This window comes from Passer domesticus, chromosome 9 (assembly GCF_036417665.1).
Source record: "Passer domesticus isolate bPasDom1 chromosome 9, bPasDom1.hap1, whole genome shotgun sequence".
Classification (NCBI taxonomy): Eukaryota; Metazoa; Chordata; class Aves; order Passeriformes; family Passeridae; genus Passer; species Passer domesticus.
This window is the reverse complement of record NC_087482.1, coordinates 25,810,103-25,816,102: the sequence shown is the minus strand read 5'-3', so window position 1 is coordinate 25,816,102 and position 6,000 is coordinate 25,810,103.

Here is a 6,000-nt window from a genome sequence, read left to right as displayed (position 1 = left end):
GGCAGAAGGCGACGTTTCCCGAAGGAAGCAGTGGTTCTGTGCCAGCCTCTGCTACAGGAAGAGAGGCGATGCCAGGCACAGGCCCAGGAGGTAATTGCTGTGCCTCTGGGCCTGAGCCCTGCTGAGGCTTTAGCTCATCTTTTAGACATCTCTGCTGTCTGGCAGTGCGGGCACAGCTCAGACAAGACAGACACAGCCCAGGGGAATTATCCCGAGCAGGCTCAGGGCACTCGGGTACTGAGCAGTCCTGCTGGGGTCCCTGCATCTGAGACACTTCCTGAAACCTGGAAGTGACTGCATGGGGTGCCCACGGTGGGGAAAGGACAGAGGGGGAGAGTAAGGCTCCAGTGTGTCCTGAGAGGGCCTGGATATGTGCCCTTGGGCTGTGGGATTTGTCCCAGGGGAAAAGAGTGATGGAGAGACAGAAGCAGGTAGAAAGGGAGGGAGAAAATGCAGGAGGGATGGATGGATACAGCGGTAGTTGTGGTATTGCCTGCTGCAGTTTTCCCCAGTGCTTTAGCAAGAGTTTCAGCTGTGGGAGTGAGAGAGAGCCCCAGGGCCCTGGGCTGCTCCAGCAGCCCCTCCAGGGATGATGCAAAGGGCATGGAAAGAGGGAGCAGGAGCCAGCCAAGAGTTCCTAAGGCCCCTGTGCAGCTTTAGCCATGTCCATTCACATCCGGTTCCCACGGCCTTACCCGACCCCCTTGCAGTGCTCAGTTCCCTGAGGCAGAAGGGGATCCCAGCACACCCTGAAAAATGTTCTCATCTGTGCTCCGTTCTAGATGAGCTTGCTTGGAAGGCTTCTCCATTAGCTTGGCTGCATAAAGTTTTGAAGCCCTTGGAGTCTCCTGCAGGTATGTTCTCAGTGTGCCACCAAGGAAGAATTGTTGACAACCTGGCAGGAACCAGGTGACAGAAGATTCTGTGGGTCTTGTCTTACAGATAGGTCTGCAGGGAGGCCTTTTCCTGTTCCTTTGCTGATTCCTGCAGAGAAGCCTGGCTCCCATGGCAGGGGTGAGTAGTGTGTCCCTGCTGACCCCACAGGCTGAGCCCTGCTTTTGTGGGATCCATTCCTGGGAAACGGAACTACTTTCTCTTAAGGTCCTCTAAGGGGGAAGAACAAAGGCAAAGGACAGAAGAAACCCCATGAGCCAAACAACACCCTGAAACACATCGTGACAGAACTGCACAAAGGGCATGGTGAGAGCATTTCCCTCGTGCTTCCCCTGGGACTCAGCAGCCGGGGCCTTTGGCTGCACATCTGGACACGCCGTGCCCGGCACAGTGGGAAGGGATCCATGGCAGCCTCGCTGCCCCGCTGCTGCTTTCACGCCCTGCAGGGCTGCTTCCCAGCCTGGCCTGGCTGCAGCTTCTGCCCAGCCCCTGCAGGAAGGCATTTGGCGTCAGCTGACAGGCAGCCCAAACTGCACCACTGGCCTGAAATCCTCTCCAATTTCCCAATCCCCAGGCCCATCCGGAGTGGTGGATGCTTGGAGGAGGGAGGGCCATGGCCAGCCCCAAGGCACTGGAGGGATCAGGATTTTCCTGTTCCTTATCCATGACTGGGACATGGATTGCCTCCTGAAGAGGCCACCTCCCCAGTGTGTAATGATTCCATCATATCTAGCTGTGCCTCTTCCTTTCTCAAGGGATGGACAGAGAGGCTCTGTGGAAGGTGGCATTTCCTGAAGGAAGGGAGGAGATGCCAGGCACAGGCCCAGGAGGTAATTGCTGTGCCTCTGGGCCTGAGCCCTGCTGAGGCTTGAGCTGCCTGCCATCTGTGCTGCCTGGCAGTGCAGGCACAGCCCGGACAAGACTGGCACAGCCCAGGGGAATTATCCCGAGCAGGCTCAGGGCACTCGGGTACTGAGCAGTCCTGCTGGGGTCCCTCCGTGGGAGACACTTCCTGAAAACTGGAAGTGAGTGCATGGTGTGGCCATGGTGGGGAAAGGACAGAGAGAGAGATCAAGGCTCCAGTGTGTCCTGAGAGAGCCTGGATATGTGCCCTTGGGCTGTGGGAGCTGTTCCATGGGCAGGTGGGCAAGCAGGAGGGAGGAACAGAAGTTGGGAGGGATAGCTGTGGCATTGCCTGCTGCAATTTTCCCCAAGCATTTAGTGAGGGGTTCCTGTGTGGGAATGAGGAAGGCCCAGGGCCCTGGGCTGCTCCAGCAGCCCCTCCAGGGATGTTCCCAAGGGCATGGAAAGAGTGTGGAGAGAGACCAGGAGCCACAGGCTGCCACAGCCTTATCCAACCCCATTACAGTGCCCAGTACCTTGAGGCAGAAATGGATCCCAGCAGCCATGGAAATGGTTCTGATCGCTGCTCCCTTTTAGATTGGGATCATGGTTTAGATTACTTGGAAACACTGGTGAATGGTGGTTTGAAGACCTTGCCAGATGTTGGAGGCAAGTTCTCAATGTACATTTCCTGACAGAATAATCAGTGTCAATGTGGCAAGAGCTCAGTCAAGTGGCATTTCCCTTAAGTTCCTCTGAAGGTTGATCAGTTCAGGAAATCTTGCTGTGCTCCATTCTTGTGCTCTGAAGGGTCCCACAGTATTGCTGTCAGTGGGAACATTTAGCTGTCCATCTTCCTCCTGTGGGCAATTCCAGTGTGTCCTTCCGTGTGCTCTGTGCAGCCAGGGAGAAGGGCAGAGAGGGAAGGGGCCGGGCCCAGGGCTGTGCCCCGGGGCTGAGCCTTCCACAGCCCCTTTGCTGGCCCCAGGGAGCCTGAGCTGCTCCTGCTGCCACTGCCAAGCCCTGGCCCTGCCCGGGGCTGGCTTTAGAGCTGCTGGCAGCTCCAGGGAGTCCTTTCTGCCCCGACTGCCCCGCAAGGGGCTCCTTCCATCCCAGTGTGGGGCCACTGCAGGCACGAGGTCCCCCTGCTCCTGAGTGGAAGGCAGAGCTGAGGCAGTGCCTTGGAGGGCACCAATCACCCAGGTGCACTCACTGCCACTTGGGCCTGAAGGAGAATCTTCAGCAGGCTCACAGGAGCTGTTCTGTCCTGCCTTTCTTTGCAGCTAACCCGGTTGGTGAAAGTGATCTGGCTTCCCAACCCACGTTCAGGAATGAGCCTCTGGGAGATGCTGAGGGTAGGTCAAGGCCTTTCCCCCTGGGAGAGCTGCCAGCTCAAGAGCCCAAATCTGGGCCAGGGAGGCAGCGCTGCAGGTGCCAGCACAGAACCATGCACGTGTGTGCCCTCGCCCTTCATGATCCCCTCATGATTTCTGCTCAGTGCTGGCAGCTGTCTGGGGAAGGGAGGGCCCTGGTCCAGCCACAAAAGCCCAGATATTTTGTGAATCTCTTCACCATTTTTGATAATCATGCTGCCCTGAAGGTGCCAGCAAAGAAATGGGGAATTGTTCCAACTGATCCAACTGTCATTTTTTCTTTTTCAAGTGATGGACCAAAAGGCAGGTTTGAAGGAGGTGTTTCCCCATGGAAGCAGTGGCTCACTGGCAGCCCCAGCTGCAGGGAGGAAGGCGATGCCAGACACGGGCACAGGCACAGCAGGTAATTGCTGTGCCGGGCTCAGCCCTGGCCGGGGCTGTGTGGCAGCAGCTCTTCCCCCAGGGCCTGCCCTTGCCCGGCCCGGCAGCAGCCAAAGCTGGAGGTGCCTCGGCTTCCAGGCCTCTGGAGCTCGTTCAGAGCCCCGGGGAAACGGGACTGGTGCAGCAACGTCCCTGGCGCTGCAGCTGCTGCGGAGCTGGCCCTGAGTGCCCAGAGGCCCAAGGCACAGGAGCAGCCCCGAGCGGGAGCCCAGCCGCCAGCCCAGGGCCAGAGCCAGCCCTGGCTCCCGACTGGGCAGGGGCTGCGCTGGCTCCTGACAGGGCCTGAGCCTGTCCCCTGGGGCTGGGGGAGCTGTCACGGGGCAGGGAGGGCCAGGGCTGGCAGTGGCTGCTCAGGGATGGCTTTGGCCCATGTCCCTGGCAGCAGCCACTGCCCAAGCAGCTGCGCTGCCCCCGGGCTCTCCTCCCGGCCTGCTGGGCTTTGTTGGCTGGCACAGCCTGTGCCCAGGGCCGGCAAGGTGCCTGCAGGCCCCAGCTCTGGGGGAAACAGAGAACGTCCTGCCCGTATCCACCGTGCTGCCAGCTCAGCGGTGCAGCACAGCACGGGCTCACACTCCCCATTGCTCCCACAGATGCAGCCGGCACCACAACACGTGTTCCTGATGCCCAGAAAGGCCTCGAAAGGGGCTTCTGTAAGGGAGCAGGCTGCTGGCCAAGGTTAATGGCAGGCCTGCTTTTTTCGGAGATTATCATTATTTTATGCTGTGGTCGAATTTGGAGTTACTGGACAAGAAAATGGTGAGTGTTTTCTTCACCTTTCCCAGGAACAGCTTCTTATGAAAATCTAATGCAGAGAGGAAACATTCCCAGAGAGCCTGGGGTGCAGTTGTTGCCAGTCCATAGTTCTCCAAATAACTCTGCTGAGGGTTCTGCTGCTGCCCAGTGCTTCCATTGGCCTCTCAATTGCTGGGCCTTGTCCTGGGGGCCCCGCTGGGGCTGCAGCCACAGCTGGCTCCCACTGAGGCTGCCTGGCCAAGAGCAGCCCCAGGGGCACGGGGCAGAGGCAGAGGGAGGTGGGGAGGAGAAAGAGCAGGGCCGAGATTGCCCTTGAAAGGCAGAGGCGCTCTGGGGCCCGCTCCTGGCCAGGGACCCTGCCCAGAGCCGTGCCCTGCTGGCCGGGGCCTTGAGGGGCAGCTGTCCAGCTGGGCCCAGCTGTGCCAGCAGCTCCAGCCGTGCTGGGGAGCCTTGCCAGCTCTGGGCCCTGCTGTGCACCAGGCTCCCTGTGTGCCACTGGCAGCTGGGGCCTCAGCCACCTCCTCTCTCCACAGGAGCGCCTCTGCAGCTTCACAAGACCGGCCAAAGAGTTCCCTCAGGGAGACCCTTACCTGCACCTGACATCTGCCTTCTCTAAGCCAGTGTCCAAAGTCCCTGCCATGGCTGCATTACCAGCTTATTTCTAGGGACATGCTGCCACCACCCAGAACAGGAGCCTCTGGCCCTGAATGTGCTGGCATTCGTGTCCGGCCAGGACTGAAGGTGGGACTCGCCTGCCAAGGAACGGCTTGAGCAACATTTCTCACCTCTGCTCTCTGGGTGGTGGCACCAGCCCTGCATGTGCTGATTTTCTGGGCACAGCCAGGTTTGTGCAGGCAGCAGCCGGGCATGGGTCTCCTGAGACAAGGATCTACTATATTTATTTTTAATTTTGCAAGATTGAGGAACATTTGTCGTAGGATATTCCCCTAATAATTCTTCCCCTTTCCCACAACAGTCCTATATTTCTCAACGTAGTTTTAGAAGTTGGAAAAGCAGAACATTTTCACACTTCTAGAATAAAAAAATATATAATTGCATTTAATTGGTAATCTTTATTTCTGGAAGAACTAAGTTCACTGAAGAAACATAGTCTACTGCAGAGGCTCATTGTCCAGGGCAGATTTGTATCTTCTCACAACTAACCAAGAACCTTTTCCCTCATATTTCCTGGGATTTCTGACAAGCTCGCCACTTAGTCTTCAGAGGCAAGTTTTGAGCACAGTCGGAATCTCTTCAGGTCACCATCTTTGTTTGCTTCGGCCAAGAGCTGCCTCAGTTCCAGAGCAGAGGCTTCTCTCAGCTTCCAGCCGCCCCGCTCCCTCCAAGCCTGTCCTGAGCCCTCTCCTGCAGCTGCTGCGCTGCCGTGGGGCTTCTGTAAAACACAACAGCTCTGCCACAGCCGCTCAGCTGGATTGGAGAAGCTTTCTGGCCGTGCTTACATTAGGCTGCTGGCTTCTCAAAACACAGGCTGAGCTTCTGAATGCTGTGTTTCACCTGGCACAGGAACTGATGCTGCCTTTCTCATGGAGCCTAAACTCCCATGGGCTTTCAACGCTTTCTGGCCAGCATACGGCCTGGAAAACCATTTAATGTATCCCTTTAGTACTGAAAATGGCCCAGTCTGTTTATCAAAGGAACTTGTTTAAATGCTGGAGCCCACCAGAGCATCCTTCCA